Source organism: Eptatretus burgeri, chromosome 1 (assembly GCF_056783735.1).
Source record: "Eptatretus burgeri isolate ZD-2024b chromosome 1, Ebu_testis_v1, whole genome shotgun sequence".
NCBI classification, from domain to species: Eukaryota; Metazoa; Chordata; class Myxini; order Myxiniformes; family Myxinidae; genus Eptatretus; species Eptatretus burgeri.
This window is the reverse complement of record NC_140961.1, coordinates 135,124,779-135,144,014: the sequence shown is the minus strand read 5'-3', so window position 1 is coordinate 135,144,014 and position 19,236 is coordinate 135,124,779. Positions and strand designations below refer to the sequence as shown.

Genomic DNA, 19,236 nt, shown 5'->3' with positions numbered 1-19,236 from the left:
TATCCTCATGGCGAGGTATATATTAGGCAGAGGGAAAGCTGCATGATGCATGCAAATCTGAATTGTCTCCATAATTCTCTGCAAAGTGAGACATCTTTTATAGAATCAAATTTCTGTTTGGATTTCTACTCTAATTTGTGTAAAAATTTATCATAATATATAGCGCTGTTCTACACATTGCTGCTGCTGCTTCGATTACTACGACTATATGGCCCCAATTAATCCCATCTTCTTGTGGTGGGTGTTTTACCCAACGCTCTTTGACTTACCAGCTGGCCTTGCCTGACGTTCGACTAGAGCCGATTAGGGCAGCAATTTGTAACATGCTCAGGGTGTCAGCATACATTGCCTTCAGAAAGTATTCACACCCCTTAACTTTTTTCATTTTCTTGTGTTACAGCCTGAATGTAAAATTGATTACATTGAGATTTTTTTCTTTTTTTTGTCATTGACCGACACAGAAATATCCCATAAAATGTCAAAAGTGGAATTTTTTTAATTTTAGAAATCTTTACAAATTAATTATTAGTGAAAAGCAAAAATGCCATGAGTCGATAAGTATTCAACCCCTTTGCTATGACACTCCAAATTGAGCTCAGGTGCATCCAATTTCCTTTGATCATCATTAAGATGTCTCTACAACTCGATTGGAGTCCACCTGTGGCCAATTCAATTGATTGGACATGATTTAGAAAGAAACACACCTTTCTATATTTCTAGAGCATTGAAAGTTCCCAAGAGCACAGTGAGCTCCATCATTAGGAAATGGAAAGAATATGGAACTATCCAGACTCTTCCTAGAGCTGGCTGTCCGACCAAACTGAGCAACTGGACAAGAAGAACCTTGGTCAGGGAGGTGACCAAGAACCCAATGACCACTCTCACAGAACTACACAATTCCTTGGCTGAGATTGGAGAACCTGCCAGAAGGACAACTGTCTCTGTAGCATGTCACAAATCTAGGCTTTATGGGAGAGTAGCCAGATGGAAACCACTCCTGAGAAGAAGGCACATGACAGCACACCTGGAGTTTGCAAAAAGGCACGTGAAAGACTGAGAGCATGAGGCAAAATATTCTGTGGTCCGATGAGACAAAAATTGAACTCTTTGGCATGAATGCAAAGTTATACGTCTGGCGGAAACCGAGCACAGCTCATCACCCATCTAACACCATCCCCACCATGAAGCACGGTGGTGGTAGCTCTTGCTATGGGGGTGCTTTTCATCGGCAGGGTGGACTTGTAAGGATAGAGTGAACAATGAATGGAGCCAATTACAGGCAAATCCTTGAGAACCTGCTTCAAAGTGCAAAAGGCTTTTGACTGCGGTGAAGATTTTTGTTCCAACAGGACAATGACCCCAAACATACAGCCAAATCAACACTGGAATGGATTTGTAACAAGAACGAGAAAGTCCTTGAGTGGCCCAGCCAAAGCCTAGACTTGAATCTCATTGATAATCTGTGGAAAGACTTGAAGATTGCTGTTCACCGATGCTCCCCATCCTCCAACTTAACAGAGCTTGAGCAAATTTCCAAGGAATAATGGGAGAAAATCCCGAAATCCAGATGTGCAAAGCTGATACAGACATACCCAGGAAGACTCGAAGCTGTAATCGCTGCCAAAGGCGCTTCTGCAATGTATTGACTCAGGGGGTTGAAAATTAGAAATTTCTGTATTTCATTTTCAATAGATTTGTAAAAATTTCTGAAAACATGTTTTCACTCTGTCATCATGGGCTATTTTGTGTGGATTGGTAACAATTTTTTTTAATATAATCCAATTTGAATTCAGGCTGTGGTAAGTAACAAAATGTGACAAAAGTCAAGGGGCGTGAATACTTTCTGAAGGCACTGTAAATTCGCTTACTCTTTGAGAAAGATCTTTAATGTCCACCAACTAACCACAAGATTGAACAATCAAGCGTCATGTTCATATGAGGGGCAGTGCACTTTGTGATATGCCATGCCTGTCATCCACCTGTCTGGCAGTATATAGTCTGGTCAAGAATCAAACCCAGACTAGATTGTAAAAGGCCAGATGTGCGACCTCTGCATCATCCTGTCAGACCATTAATGTGTTGCATCGCCCACCAATGGGATGAGGTGGTAACAATGCCAGGAGGTCATGTTGGAATTTTTTAGCATCTCTTCTTTACCGTTCACTTTTTCCACATTTTGTAGCCCTGCCTGCATGACAGGGCTAATGATTTAGCCTTGCAACATACCTTACCAGCTACAGTGTGATTTCATCACTTGCTTGTACGTATTTGCTGAAATAACCACGCATTTATTTATTTGGCCTTCTGCTCCAAATTATTTATTTGAGGTTTCCCCAACCCCCCCCCTTTCCCCCACATAAATGTATTCGACCTTTATTTTCGTTATGAATGCACACTGCTGGTTGCTGATGTCGTGTCCCCATATAGGTTGGGGCAGTGATTTGGAAATTTGGCTTAAGGTAACTGATGCACAATCATTTATCCTTTTTGACATATACCGTGGTATCTTTAATGCATATATGCAAGTGATAGGAGACAGGGCAGCCAGGTAATGGGATGCAATGTCTTCCTGGAGTGCCAGAATAACAGTTTAAAGAACTTGTCAAACCCAGACGAGACAATTAGACGGCCTTTCATTCAAGCACGAGCGAAGCAAGCAAGTCTCTCGTGCACTAATGCACTGCCATCTGTCTGACATATTTTAATTGTATAAAGTTTGCTTTCAAGATATACACACACACACACACACACACACACACACACACACACACACACACACACACACACACACACACACACACACACACACACACACACACACACACACACACACACACACACACACACACACACACACACACACACACACACACACACACACACACACACACACATATATATATTTTTTTTTTAAAGAAGAAGGTGCTTCCAACCAAAAGTAAAACTAGATGTACTCCGCTATTTTGAGCAATAAGCAAGAGCAGACCTGGTCTCGGGCAACGTTTCACCGGCTTCATAGCCGGCTTCCTGAGGCCAATCGACCTCGAGCCTCGGCACGTGTCTGGTTTTTATTTCGATAGGACCGCTCATTTCCGGTCATGTGCTAGTGCTCGAGGTCAAATGGAGGAGCGCTTTTTTATTATTATCATTTCATTTTGTAAACCTCAAGCAAAATTAATGTCAAATCACATCATCGCTAGGGTGCTCTGCTCTTTTTTTTTTGTTTGTTTGTTTTTACTGGCACGTGATCTGGTGTTGCACGTGTGTGCGCTTGTTGTTTTTGTGTTTCCGGGGCACGAACACGACTGGTTTCGTGCCCAGGTAGTGAATTATGAGGTGTTGGTTATGTGAGTGTTCAGGGTTCTTATTGGGTGTTGTGCACATGCGGATGTGGTGTTTGGGATTGAGTGTTTTCTTGCTCACCTTGTCCAGCTGCTTGCACCATCCAGCTTTTGCCATCTGCATCAGAGGTGTGTATTGTGTGGGTATGTCCACCATCTCCCCAGTAAGACCACCCTCCCAGCTCTTCACGTGCCATGCCTCCAAAATCAACCTGTGTCGTTTGTTAGATGTAGTGTCGAGGACACGGGTCCCATCAAAGTCAAATTTATGGCCACATTGCAGGCAATGACGTGCCATGGCTGACGGAGTCACTTTTCCAAGCCTAATTGCTCTATCATGTTCATCTAGTCATTGTTTCAAATTTCTTCCAGTTTCACCAATGCAGAATTGGTCACAGTGTTTTCCTGATGAATGGTAGACTCCAGATTTATCACAAATTGGTATTAGGTCCTTTGGTTTTGAGATGACATTGCAGATGGTGCGTAGAGGCTTGTAAGCTACACCAATCTGTGCACCATGTACTATTCCGCCAATCCTTTCAGAAAGGCCAAGGTAGTATGGCAGCACACAGTGCCCAAGTGTGTCTGTCTCCTTCCATTCTGTCCATTTTGGTTCTTCCAATCTGGGGAGTATCCCCTTGTTGTAACCATTTTTTTGAGCAGTACTCCTCTAACTAATCTGATTTCTTTAATTGCATCACTTTTGAAAGATGACAGCATCCATGCCCGAGATGCTAAGGTCCGTGCAACACTGCATTCGTGGGAGATTGGGTTGCAGGAGTTAAGATCCAGTAATCTGCTGGTGTTTGTTGGTTTCCTGTAAACCAAAGTCTTTAGGGAGCTGTCAGGCTTCCGGTGAACCTCCACATCCAAAAAGGCCAATTTGCTTTCTTTTTCAATTTTGATTGTGAAATGCTGGGGAATACCCGGCCAAGTTGTCCCAGTAGGTGGTCTACCATGTTCGTATGCACAATGGCGAAGGTGTCATCCACATATCTGTTCAAGTACCGTGGGAGCCAATTCTCATGAGACTCAAATATCTTTTGTTCGAGTTCCTCCATCACCAAATTGGCCACAATTGCAGAGACCAGGGAATCCATAACTGTACCAAATGTTTGTCAGTGGTGGTACACCATCATAGATGAAGGTCGTGCTGTTCAGACACATCTCCAGCAAGCTTGCAGTATCTTCAGATGTTCGTTTGCTGTTCTGACAAGCCATTTTCCAATCGTTTGAATGTTACAACCAGTCGAGAGTGGCGTTCACCGCTAGATCATCCGGGATGTTGGTAAAAAGGGAAGCCACATCGAAAGATACCATCGTCTCATAATCTTGGATTCAAACCTCTCTTATCCTTTTGACAAATTCACCACTATCCCGAACCATTTTATCGGTCTTCCCTCACAAGTCTGTCAAAGATACGTGCTAGAAAGCCCGGCAATCGGTAAGATGGTGCATTAACAAAGGGCACGATGGGTCTCAGAGAGACACTGTCTTTGTGGATCTTTTTTTCCTTTTTCCTGAACCATGGGCTTTGTACGGTTTAGTAGTTAGTTTACTTGTTACAAAAGCCTGCGAGGTGTCGTGATCGATGTATTATTGAAGTGAAAAAAATAGCTGAACCACTTTGTTCTCCTTTCTCACACAAGCTTTATATATTTTTATTTATTTATTATCATCAATTTAGTTGCTATGCTGTGTTCCTGATCTTCAGCTGCTGCTAGTAATTTGCAAGATAATGAATTCGGTTCAAAATTGCATTTCAAACACTGACTTGAACTCGACTGCTCAATTTCTTTTTCTCCAACTTCCAGCGTCAACGTTTTCTTTACGTCGCCGTTCTGCTGAGACAGTAGCTCAAGGTAAAATGGTTGTCTTTTCTTAACAATGTTGTCTTGCCTTAACACAGGCTCAGTGGCATTTATAAAGGTAAAATAGTTGTCTTAAACTAGTTGGTACACACCGACTCGTCAAATAATAACAAATATTTTAAGTTGAGTCATAATCGAAAGCAGTGGTTCCCAACTTTCTTTTCGTTGTGCTTGGCTTCTGAACCTCCAAAACCATAATGTGACTATCATAGTGACATGTTGTAGTGACTGTGACATATGACTATCATCGTGACAAAAATACAACGCAAGCAGGGTGAGCCCTCCTTCCACAAGTTTGTGTGCGTGCGTGTGGGGCGAGTTGCAACATGTCATGTTATTTGGTACTTGCAGGGGTCCCTGGCGTTGTCTGGTGCTGTTCGAATTATGTTGGCATTTTGGAGAAATCGAATTTTGGGGGTTTTTTTTGCCTTTTCTTTTGTGGGGGCCTAAAACACCCCCCTTCACCCACAAAGGAATGGGGTCGAGGATCATTTGGCAGGAGGGAACATGCAGAATATAATATACTTATTTTGTTTTTCAGTATATTCATGGTGACCGACCTCGTTAAGATCAAAAGATCAAATCGTTGTTGACTTAGCTGCTGTGGAATAATGGCTACCCCTTTTTGAAGTTTCCATCTCATCAACATCTCTCTTCACTCCACAGGCGATTGATCCAAACATGACAGTATTTGCATTTGTTTTGTCCTTCAGCCATAAAAGTATTTTCTCGATTCACTGCGGGATGTTTTGCTTCGGGAGAAAACGTGTGGGACGTCTGCAGGGGTTGGATAGGTTCACATGGAAACCAAAGATTCTCAGACATGGATGTTTCTATCACATCCATGTTTACCACGTTTATTAATTTATTTTTCGATGTGCAGGCAATTGGCCAAAGAGTACAAACAATTTTAAAGCAACAAAAAGCATGTACTGTGTAGTAGTTTTGTGTACACATTGAGATGTCATAATCTAGCGTGTTTGGCATCTGTAGTTTGGACGAGGCCTGTTTTCAACGAATTTACCTCTCTGTTGGTACTTTGTTTCACAAGGCCTTGTCACAAGACCACTCGACGAAGCAATCCGAATGCTCTATGCACTTTGATTTTTACTTAATCTTATTTTGACAGTTTAATGGCTCAGTCAAAGTCCATCACTAAAACTTTTATTTCCAACAATTCGTTCTGATGCTGCGTGCGCCTTTGCACACCTGTTTACCGACTAGAATATCATGTCCTGGCCTTTGCAGTGACGTATGCTTGAGCTTCTTCTACACCAAGGCCATTCTCTGATGCCATTCCAGCTCCATTCCATAACCTTGTCCTGCCTTGCTTGCTGTGACTCAAACTGCTTATGGAATGCCAAATCTCTGCGGAAAAAGTAACCAAGGTTGTAAGGAGTTTGTTTTCATTGTTGGCCGTTTATATTTCACAACCGCCTTGGTTGAAGATATGGATGAGGAGCTCCAATTCCCCTCCCACTGTGCCCTTTAGACAACTAAAGGTTGTGGGTTTTCCATACTTCTGGTGATTCTATGTGCACAAAATATGATTACTTGCCAGTCAAATGTTACTTTGATTTTGATTTTATTCTTCCATCTACACTAAAAATGTGTTCGTCAGTGTGTCTCTTCCATAACTCCAAAACCATGAAACCTAACAGCCTGAAACTTTGCGTGCATACTAAGAAAACTCCAAGGAAGTGCAAAAGTAAAAATTGGGTGTTTGGGTTTATTAAAACACCCCTTTTGAAGATAATTAATGGCTTTATTTAATTATATCCTTTATCAGGCGATCCTCAGCCACCGCTGTCAATGGGATCTTAAGGCGTATCCTGGGTAACCTCACTGGGGTCTGAAGCCGCCATGTTTTTTTTTTTGGCCTGCTCAACCATTCCATGACTTGGAACAGGCTGCAATGATTTCTGAAAGATGAAATTTTTGTTTCTTTTTTCACTTTCCTCACTCATATTATCGAATGCTTGATCATCATACCTCTGAATCGCTAGATACATTGCAATGCTTATAAATACCTGGAGACACCAGCATCCATGGCTTTATTTCAGTTTTTGCACATGCCATAGCCTTGAGAATGTCTAAAACTAAGCTGAATTGCAAAATTTAAGCTCCAGAATCATACTTAGCAGCAGTTCCGACTGCTAAAAAAAAAAGTGTTAATTTGTCCAACTTGGACATATTTGAGATTTGGGGCATCTCCAGGATGTATGTATTTAATATGATGGTTCAGTGATTGCTAATTTCTTGCTAAGTGAGCTGTTCCTTATCAAATGTTTTGTTGGAGTCTGTAAGCTTCTTGGCAATCCCTCTACAATATTCGCCCTGTCACTGAATACTATATATCGATCAATGTAAACAATGTTCAGGGGCCATTTGCTTGCGATGGCCCCGCGTTCAATACAAATAAATATTCATAAATTAAAGGTTCATGAACATCATGGCAGGATAAACGAGAGGTATGCATGCTCATTTTAAGCTGTCTCACCTGCATTTGAATCCTGATCAAGCTAAAAACTGTCACCCGGTATTTCAAAGGCAGGGTGATTCATCAATGTGTGTGCCGTTCAATTGAACATCACATCGACCAGAATACCCCCCCCCCCCCGACTCCTGACTCCTCTCTCTCTCTCTCTCTCTCTCTCTCTCTCTCTCTCTCTCTCTCTCTCTCTCTCTCTCTCTCTCTCTCTCTCTCTCTCTCTCTCTCTCTCTCTCTCTCTCTCTCTCTCTCTCTCTCTCTCTCTCTCTCTCTCTCTCTCTCTCTCTCTCTCTCTCTCTCTCTCTCTCTCTCTCTCTCTCTCTCTCTCTCTCTCTCTCTCTCTCTCTCTCTCTCTCTCTCTCTCTCTCTCTCTCTCTCTCTCTCTCTCTCCTTCTCTCTCTCTCTCCTTCTCTCTCTCTCCTTCTCTCTCTCTCTCTGTCATTGTCTCTCTCTCTGTCATTCTCTCTCTCTCTCCTTCTCTCTCTCTCTCCTTCTCTCTCTCTCTCCTTCTCTCTCTCTCTCCTTCTCTCTCTCTCTCTCCTTCTCTCTCTCTCTCTCCTTCTCTCTCTCTCTCTCCTTCTCTCTCTCTCTCTCCTTCTCTCTCTCTCTCTCCTTCTCTCTCTCTCTCTCCTTCTCTCTCTCTCTCTCCTTCTCTCTCTCTCTCTCTCCTTCTCTCTCTCTCTCTCCTTCTCTCTCTCTCCTTCTCTCTCTCTCTCCTTCTCTCTCTCTCTCTCCTTCTCTCTCTCTCTCTCCTTCTCTCTCTCTCTCTCCTTCTCTCTCCTTCTCTCCTTCTCTCTCTCTCTCTCCTTCTCTCTCTCTCTCTCCTTCTCTCTCTCCCATCGCTCTCTCTCTCTCTCTCTCTCTCCCATCGCTCTCTCTCTCTCTCTCTCCCATCGCTCTCTCTCTCTCTCTCTCCCATCGCTCTCTCTCTCTCTCTCTCCCATCGCTCTCTCTCTCTCTCTCTCCCATCGCTCTCTCTCTCTCTCTCTCTCCCATCGCTCTCTCTCTCTCTCTCTCTCTCCCCATCGCTCTCTCTCTCTCTCTCTCCCATCGCTCTCTCTCTCTCTCTCTCCCATCGCTCTCTCTCTCTCTCTCTCCCATCGCTCTCTCTCTCTCTCTCCCATCGCTCTCTCTCTCTCTCTCTCCCATCGCTCTCTCTCTCTGTCTCCCATCCCTATCCCTCTCTCTGTCTCTCTCTCTGTCTCCCATCCCTATCCCTCTCTCTGTCTCCCATCCCTATCCCTCTCTCTGTCTCCCATCCCTATCCCTCTCTCTCTCTGTCTCCCATCCCTATCCCTCTCTCTCTCTGTCTCCCATCCCTATCCCTCTCTCTCTCTGTCTCCCATCCCTATCTCTCTCTCTCTCTCTCTCTCTCTCTCTCTCTCTCTCTCTCTCTCTCTCTCTCTCTCTCTCTCTCTCTCTCCCATCCCTATCCCTCTCTCTCTCTCTCCCTCATCCCTCTCTCTCTCTCCCTCATCCCTCTCCCACTTCTCCCTCATCCCTCTCCACTTCTCCCATCCCTCTCTACCTCTCCCATCCCCTCCCTCTCTCCCCCACCCCTCTCCCTCTCTCCCCACCCCCTCTCCCTCTCTCCCCCACCCCTCTCCCTCTCTCCCCCACCCCTCTCCCTCTCTCCCCCTCCCATCCCTATCTCTCTCTCTCTCTCTCTCTCTCTCTCTCTCTCTCTCTCTCTCTCTCTCTCTCTCTCTCTCTCTCTCTCTCTCCCATCCCTATCCCTCTCTCTCTCTCTCTCTCCCTCATCCCTCTCCCACTCTCCCTCATCCCTCTCCACTTCTCCCATCCCTCTCTACCTCTCCCATCCCCCTCCCTCTCTCCCCCACCCCTCTCCCTCTCTCCCCCACCCCTCTCCCTCTCTCCCCCACCCCTCTCCCTCTCTCCCCCATCCTCTCCCTCTCTCCCCCATCCTCTCCCTCTCTCCCCCATCCTCTCCCTCTCTCCCCCATCCTCTCCCTCTCTCCCCCATCCTCTCCCTCTCTCCCCCATCCTCTCCCTCTCTCCCCCATCCTCTCCCTCTCTCCCCCATCCTCTCCCTCTCTCCCCCATCCTCTCCCTCTCTCCCCCATCCTCTCCCTCTCTCCCCCATCCTCTCCCTCTCTCCCCCATCCTCTCCCTCTCTCCCCCATCCTCTCCCTCTCTCCCCCATCCTCTCCCTCTCTCCCCCATCCTCTCCCTCTCTCCCTCTCTCACCACTCTGCCTCTCTCACCCACCTCTCACCACTCTGCCTCTCTCACCCACCTCTCACCACTCTGCCTCTCTCACCCACCTCTCACCACTCTGCCTCTCTCACCCACCTCTCACCACTCTGCCTCTCTCACCCACCTCTCACCACTCTGCCACTCTCACCCACCTCTCACCACTCTGCCTCTCTCACCCACCTCTCACCACTCGGCCTCACCCACCTTTTACCCACTTCTCACCACTCTGTCTCTCTCACCCACCTCTCACCACTCTGTCTCTCTCACCACTCTGTCTCTCTCACCACTCTGTCTCTCTCACCACTCTGTCTCTCTCACCACTCTGTCTCTCTCACCACTCTGTCTCTCTCACCACTCTGTCTCTCTCACCACTCTGTCTCTCTCACCACTCTGTCTCTCTCACCACTCTGTCTCTCTCACCACTCTGTCTCTCTCACCACTCTGTCTCTCTCACCACTCTGTCTCTCTCACCACTCTGTCTCTCTCACCACTCTGTCTCTCTCACCACTCTGTCTCTCTCACCACTCTGTCTCTCTCACCACTCTGTCTCTCTCACCACTCTGTTTCTCTCACCACTCTGCCTCCTCACCATCTGAACGTAATAAATGTGTGACCTCTTTCATCGTGCAGCTGGCTGGCTACGTTATGCTGATGGTTTCGCAAACCGGCCATTGAGCCTGCCTGATGTAAACATTTTGATCGAGTGTAGACCAAATTGGCAACGTAATACTGACCTCTGGTGGAACGAAATGGATCGTTTGAATGTAAATGGCATGAAACGTCGTTGGGAATCCATCCATCCATTGGGACCAAACTCTGTACAGAGAGTCGTTGCTGCCGAAGCTGTCTCCTGGGCTATTGGGCACAATCCTGGACGGGTCGCCACTCCGACACAGGATACTCGAATGGCTCAATCATCCTCCCAGCAAGCTGGTACTCATTATGCCGACCTCGGAAGGATAACAGGCTCAGTCAACCCCACCTTGTATTTTTTTCAATGGAAGAGCAGGACTTGAACTCAGGACCCTCAGATCCCAAGCCCACGACCCTAACCATTAAGCCAACTCCAGGCAAACGTCGTTGGGAATAATATACCGGATATGGGGTTGGTCCTGAAGGCATAATCCTTGAGGCTCCACCAAAAGCATGGATTTGGTTTAATTGAAGGTTAATTTTCAAATGCATGGCATCCCAGTTTTTCAGCTTGAATACCTATGAATCGTCTGTGGTCTTTTGCTATTATTCATAGTGGAAATGGAGTTTACTCAAACTACAGTTCAATGCATTGCCATCAGTAAGTGTTCAGCATGTGGAGCATCTTCTCTCTCTCTCTCATTTTTTTTAAATTTTGCATACTTGGTTGAAGCTGATGGAAGGGCAAGTGGAAATGTAGACATTTGGAGGAAATGTAGACATTTGGAGGAAATGTTGACATTTGGAGGAAATGTTGACATTTGGAGGAAATGTTGACATTTGGAGGAAATGTAGACATTTGGAGGAAATGTAGACATTTGGAGGAAATGTAGACATTTGGAGGAAATGTAGACATTTTGGAGGAAATGTAGACATTTTGGAGGAAATGTAGACATTTTGGAGGAAATGTAGACATTTTGGAGGAAATGTAGACATTTTGGAGGAAATGTAGACATTTTGGAGGAAATGTAGACATTTTGGAGGAAATGTAGACATTTTGGAGGAAATGTAGACATTTTGGAGGAAATGGAGACATTTTGGAGGAAATGGAGAGATTTTGGAGGAAATGGAGACATTTTGGAGGAAATGGAGACATTTTGGAGGAAATGGAGACATTTTGGAGGAAATGTAGACATTTTGGAGGAAATGGAGACATTTTGGAGGAAATGGAGACATTTTGGAGGAAATGGAGACATTTGGAGGAAATGTAGACATTTTGGAGGAAATGTAGACATTTTGGAGGAAATGGAGACATTTTGGAGGAAATGTAGACATTTTGGAGGAAATGTAGACATTTTGGAGGAAATGTAGACATTTTGGAGGAAATGTAGACATTTTGGAGGAAATGTCTTGCTACTTGCCGAGTCAGAAGTGTCTCGCCTATAACGCTATGCTTTTTTACAACAGTGATCCTTTGGTTCATTTCACTGCAGAGAACTGGCAAGATTACCTCCTTAAGACTCTTCCTGGTCTATAATTACCGTGACAGCGGTTTATTCAGACTTCATGCATAGTGAGCATTCAATGAGAGATAAAATGGAGGACAATGATGGAATGAGGTTTTCCTTCTCAAAAAGGCTTTGTCAGTTTCCTGAATCCTGTCTGTTTGCAGGTTTGTTCTTTTGCACAAGTGGAAACCTGATAAACACAAGAGGAGTCCTTTTATATTTTGTTCAAAGTTCAATTTCGAACAAATGCTAAGACAGTGAGTGCAGTGCACCGGTTGTTTACAACTTTGGGAATAACTTTTGGCATGAAATCAAAAAGAATGCTGCATTTTATAATATCCTCAGTTGGTGATGAGGACGACCTGCTGTACCGGTGACGATTGAGTATGCAATTTGAGCGGTCTGTTGCGTTCCTTGGAAGATCCTAGTGTGTGTGTGTGTGTGTGTGTGTGTGTGTGTGTGTGTGTGTGTGTGTGTGTGTGTGTGTGTGTGTGTGTGTGTTTTATAGTTGTATACTTCAATGTTAACTTTTTGGTGAATTTTAGAATATTTCAAAAAAAAAAAAAATAAACTTCTTAGTTGATGTAGGCGCACAAAAACCAACCAATGAATACAACTGAACTCTACTCTCCAATTTGGTACAAACACGAATGAGCAGGGCCAGCCTCAGGTGATGTTTTGCTTGTGATCAACAAGCTTTATCGAGCCAAGGAGAACCAGCCAGTGCATGCGTCCGTTTTTATAGACCACCATGGACCCACTTCCGATCGCGTGCGGAGGCGTGGAACTGTTATTTTTGTTTGTTTGTTTGTTTTTTTGTATACCTTGTCGAGGTTCGTATGAGAGCTAACACACAACGCATAGCAAGGGGGGCATGAGACAAGAGGGGTGGGAGTAGGAAGGGCAAAACAGTGGGAAACAGAGACACTATATTTGTGGAAGGAAGAGGGATGGACCGGGGAACACGGGGTATACAAGATAGACATTACAGGGACTTTCAGAAAGGAAAGCAGGGAATTTGAAGGAGGTGGGTTTGGGATGGATTAACGGGGGTAGAAAAGATTGAGGAATTGGATTGGGATGATGAGAGGTGGTGGTGAACAGCTGTTTTGAAGTCCTGGAGGGAAGAATGGAATTGAACAGAGTGAGGGAGTTTATTCCATTGGCAGAAAAAAACAGAGGAATGAAAGAGTGAAGGTGAGCAGTGATTCGTGATTTTAGTAGTTTTTTTTCAGAAGGGGGTTGTTGGTGGACCTTGAGCGCCCTGCGGAAATGTGGTGGGGACAAATCGCAGACACAGCGGGGGGGGGGGCCAAGACCGGAGAGGAGACGGTAGAAGACAGAAACACCACCGACCTGCCTGCCGTGAGAGAGTGAGAGACCCAAAGACTCCTCATCGCGGGAGATACCAATGATCCGAAATGCCTTGGTTTTCACAACGTGAAGCTGAGAAAGGTGAGAGGCAGGAGCACCAGCCCGGAGGGGAGAGCAGTACTCCATCAGGCTGTGGATGAAAGCTTTATATGTGGTCAAGAGCTCACGTGAGCCGAGGAAGGACTGCATGACAGAGGATTCTCAGTCGGCGATTGGCTTTAGAAGCCAGGTTGGAAATGTGGCTTTCCCAGGAAAGATCATGGCAGATAGTGAGACCCAGAAGCTTGAAAGAAAGGACTTCTTCCAGAGGATTGTTGAGAAAGTGGATGAGGGGGCGGGGGGTTCCAAACGGTCCTTTCGGAGAGACGTAGTGAGAATGTGAGATTTGTCTGAATTGAAAGACATGTTCCACGTGTTGGACCAGTTTGTGATTTTACCCAGATCTGCAGTGAGCGAAGAAGTTGCTGCTTGCCGATCTGAGGGATGACAGATGGTATGGCAGAAGGTGGAGACATCAGCAAAGAGATAAAGAGGATGTTCCAGAGAGTCTGAGAGATCGTTGATGAAAACCAGAAAAAGAACAGGGCCCAGAATGCTGCCTTAAGGAACTCCAGCCTGGACAGGAAGGGGGGATGATAGAACTCCATTTAGGGCCACACGTTGACTGTGACAGGAGAGGAACTCTGCGAGCGATGAGTGGAGATTAACTTAGATACCACAGGAAGAGAGTTTGGTGAGCAGGGCAGGGTACCAGACCGTGTCAAAAGCACGCGATATGTCTCGGGATATGGTTCTGTTTTCATGTCCAGCATTGAAGACCGAGGGCATTCCATGTCAAGTGTACACACCCTCCCAACACTAATGCCTTATTTTCTCCCCATATGTTGGCCATTTATTCACTTATGTGAAAAAACTCAAAAGACCAACTTTTAGACCTGTGGGCCCATCGAGGCCCATTTTAGGGGCTCCCCAAATTTGGGTGCCCCTGGCTACCCCACAATCTTCCAGAGGCCATATCACAGGTTGTAGTGGTCCGATTTGGATGATCTTGGTATCAAAATGCTCGTAAAAGCGAGATCTTTCGAATCGCGTAAAGTAAAATCACTCCGAAACAGTAATTCAAAAAGTTATAGTTTGGGGCACCCTTTGACCTTGGGCCCCCGCTCCCCAGCCAAACCGATGGTCCCGATTTTTTTTGTGTGAGGATACCCCTTCATATACTCCAACACCTCAGCATAAATGAAAATGGGATCCCAATGAGTTCAAGTGTGATGATGGTTTTATTGTTCGGGGACTCAGGTGCTGGACACGCACTACGCCACAATACATAGTCAAATAAAACATTGGTTGGCAAAAAATCTTGACTATAATATGTGAGGAAAAACTCTTACTCATACTAGTATCGCTTCCAGTTTCTGCATGTGCATGTGGAAAATTTATGTGCAATATACTGATATAGTGTATTGGAAATCTTGTGTTCAAATATTGTGCTATGTGTTGTGGCGTATTGTTGAAGTTAGTATTTTATCTAAAAGTTGGTATTTTGAGTTTTTTCACCCAAGTGAATAAATGACCAACATATGGGGAGAAAATGAGGTATTAGTGTCGGGAGGGTGTGTACACTTGACATGGAATGCCCCACCTCCATCCATTGTTGGGAGAGCAGAAGCAGCATATCCAGGGTAGAGAGACCTGGTCTGAAACCAAATTGATGATCGGAAATCAGGCCATTGGAGACGAGGAAGGCTTATTCATCTCCACTTTGGCTTATTCATCATGTCTGAAAATTGGCAACCAGAATTGTAGATGTATTCATTCACTTTTCCAAAAAATTTGCACAATTTGGTGAAAAATTGTTGAAATTACAGAATTTTTTTTATTTTTTAACATCATAATTGAAAATACACATGAACAGCATTTAAAACTTTTGTCCAATGGAAATGGGCCAATGAAATGCATGACAGGGTCACTCTTTGGTTTCAAAATTGCTCCCAGTAAAGGAAACTGGATCGAAATAATCTTATGAATATTATATTACAGTTTTACAGAATTTAGGAGCTGGTTTCATTCGGTGCAAGCACATGAAATGTGTGTTTTGGTTATTCTCCATTACCAAATAGAAAAGAGAATCTTGATATTCCTTCCTGTCTACGGACCACGAAAAACATCTGCACGTAGCATATTTATCGATGTGCTGCTGCAATCAATGCATTGATTAATCACCTGTATTTTCTTTTTGGCCTTCCAACACATGGACAAGTAACTTTATTTCAGCCATTCAGGTGTGTGCATAAAAATATGCACGTCATTCCCAGATAATGTACTGTGTATGTTTGTTGACATAATCCAATGCATGTGAACAGTTTCTTTCCAGTTATTTGTGTTTGTGCATTTTCTTTAATTAATTAACGCACATGCATACAAGTAAGCAAAGCAGTTTTCATTGAAATGAAACACACCATGACCACCGCAGTGACACAGTGGAGATAGTCGTCCATGGGCCCAGGCCAGAAATTCCACTTGTCGGTACCATCTAAGGAAACCAATCCCAGTTATGATTTTTGAATTGGTATATATATATATATATATATATATATATATATATATATATATATATATATATATATATATATATATATATATCATATTTTGATGTGATAACCATTGCAGACTGGCAGCTTATTGGTAGTTATCATCTCTGGAATGTACGCACCCTCCGCATAATGAAAGCGAAAAGGCAAACTCAGAAACATTCACTAATGATGCAATTGCTGTTTCCACATGGGGCTAGAATGAACTGCAAACCACAAATACATGTCTGAAATGCTTTATTTATACCATCAGAATAATCCTTTGTGTCATTCCTGAAGGCAGAATTTGTTTTATGGCAGAAAGGGGCGAACAATAGGGCCTATTAACATGTTGCTGATTAGTGATTTTCAGTACATTTTAATTTATAATATTGTCATACAAGTTCCCTGGGTAGTGCTACTGAACCGCAGTCGCCTACAACATGCACATGTATGAGGAAAACATTTATGAACATTTTACAAGTTTTCACCACAGTTAAAGGAATTGCCCTTCCCCTCCCCTTGTTCCAACAAACGTCCAAAATGTGAAATTTACGGATAACCCAAATTTCACCACGCTACTGTGGCATGTTTATGTACTATGTTTTACTCATGCATATTTGTGGCCATGAATGTCCTTGTGATTGTGCCAAAACATTCACACCATGGATCAGTAGTCTAGTCTTCATCACTGTTATCAGCATCAGAGTCCTCGAGGTCTGCAACCTCTTCCTCGACATCAGCGGGCTGGTTGCTGCAGGTTCGCAACTTGCACACGTCAGTGCACTTCAGGCTATTGGCAAGGCACGTGCAGTCTGAGAGTTTGCACGACCGTCCACACTTGCAGGAAAGCAGTTGCAACACTGCATCCGGTGCTGGAGAACCCTGCATCCACTCGATGGCGAGCTTCCAGTCATCATCAGTGGTCCATCCACAACCCTTGGGACTTGGAACATAGGGTTGGCATTGCAGACAGTGCCTCCAAATAGCAGCCTGGTATTTTGCACGGAGGACGTGCATGAAGAGGCAGTCTTCACATGGTGGAAGCTGACTGGACTCTATCTCTCCCCGTCTGGCACAGAAGAGTTGATGTCGGAGTTCATTGGCTTTCGTGGTGTTGGTAGACGGCACGTGCATGTGGCAGGTGACCTCTTGCAGCTTCTGAAAGAGCTCGGTGGATACTTCCCATGAATGACCGAGCTGACTGAAGGCCTCTTGGTTGGTCTTATCCGACGTCATTTGCTTCAAGGCGCCCATATTTCCCCGGCCTGCAAAGGCACTGACTGTATCACAACCGGAGAACACGTGTAGTCCAACCAGGGCATCACAGACACTGTCTCCCATCGATCTAGCAAGCTTGTCAATGTCTCGGAACCGTGTGCGGATTTGCGTACCACACTTCTGATACACGGGGCATGGGTTGTCCTTATTGAAGGCAAGACACAGCACGAGGACATCTGTATCTTCGGCAGTGATCACCACAGCCTTGTACCCAGCCTCTGCTGCATGCAGAGCATGCAGAAGCATTCGGGTGTCTGCTTCCTCCTGCGTGGACTTCAGCTCTGCCACTTCCTCCCAGTGGTCGTTGGTTTTTTTTTTTTTCCCCCAAAACGTCAATATCTCAGAATGGTAAAATGGTAAAAATGCAAAATACATACACAAAGCTGCTCTTCTGGAACGGTTATCACATATTGAAACAAGAACGGGCACTCGGTAGAGCGCATACCTTCGCCGCCGCAACTTTTTTCTGGGCACATTTGAAAAACGTCATTTTAAAACGTCCATGACGTCACAACCGTCAGTCCGATTGACGTCAAATTTGGTGTGTAACCTCCTTGAAGGCAGTCCAACAAAATGGAATGATAAACACTGAAAAATAAAAAAGTTGAAAAATGACGTCATCCTTTGACGTCATTTTGACGCACTTCCGGGGACGTCACGTCCAATCGGGGACTACCATTCTGAAAGCTCGTAGTTCACTGAACGTTTTAACATTGGTTTCATGTCAATAGCTCTATTAGATCTGAAGCTATGCCTACAAGTATATTTTGACCTTGTGTGTGACCTTGACCTTGACTACAGAGTTAATTGGCAAAACCTGTACATCAATAAACAGATATTTTGGTACTGATCCTAATGCCTGGATTTTGGGAGACTTTGCTTTATAAATTATATGGATATTTGAATGTAAAATATCAGGACATTTTAGCCACAATTGAAAAACGTCATGTTCAAACGTCAATGACGTCATAATGGTCAGTCCGATCGAAGTCAAATTTGGTGTGTGACGTCCTTAAGGTAAGTCCTACAAAACTGATGAGATCGAAAATTGAAAATTTACGTCATCTTGTGACGTCATTTAGACGCACTTCCGATGACGTTACGTCAAATCCGACACTACATATCCGAAAGGTATCTCGTCATGGAACAATATGGCGGTGGTTGTATGTCGATAGCTGTATTATGAAGGAAGTTATGCTCAAAAGAGTGTTTTTGACCTTTTCATGACCTTGACCTTGACCTTTGACCCGATCGCTCCCAAAATCTAAACAAATCGTCTTTGGATACTCACGAATCATCCCACCAAATTTCATGCAATTCGGTTTTATACTTTCTGAGTTATGCGAACAACAAACACACATATTCACAAATAAATAAATACACAGCGACCAAAACATAACCTTTCGCAGAATGCGAAGGTAATAATCATATCGTCCCTACCAATAACTTAGTAGTCCTAAAGTTTGGTTTCCTCAGATGGTACCGATATATGCCTGGGCCCATGGACTAAATTAGGCTGCTCATGGTCACTTGAGAGTTGTAATTCCATGGGGTTTCCACATATCCCATGGGATTGTGTGTCGGACAGGCAACTGTGATGGACCATGACATGTAGTAGCCATCCTATTGTTGCTTCGATCACAATTTGTGTGTTCAGTTGGGAAGGGGTTGAGTTGCAGTTGTGGTGGGGAGGGGATTTTAAGGTTTAGTGTTGGGAGGGGTAAGATGAGGACTTGGAGGTCGGGAGGTGAGGGGGTTGATGACTCGGGGTTTGTGAGGGGTGGCGGGAGTTAAGGACGTGGTTACATTTTACATTGCACGAATGTTCCGCGGGTTCTTGCTAGGTATATATAATATGCTAAAGCAAAAGTTGCTTCACATAAATGCAAACCTAAAGGAAAATTATAATGTAAAAACACAAATCCGTTCACACCTTCACGCATATAAAGT

The 19,236-nt window shown here is 44.4% G+C and overlaps 1 protein-coding gene across 2 annotated transcripts in view; it reads left to right on the top strand.

Annotated features, from left to right (window-relative positions):
• LOC147035496 (uncharacterized) overlaps positions 1 to 19,236 on the top strand; it is a 61,294-nt gene that overhangs the window by 38,141 nt on the left and 3,917 nt on the right. The window lies entirely within an intron of this gene.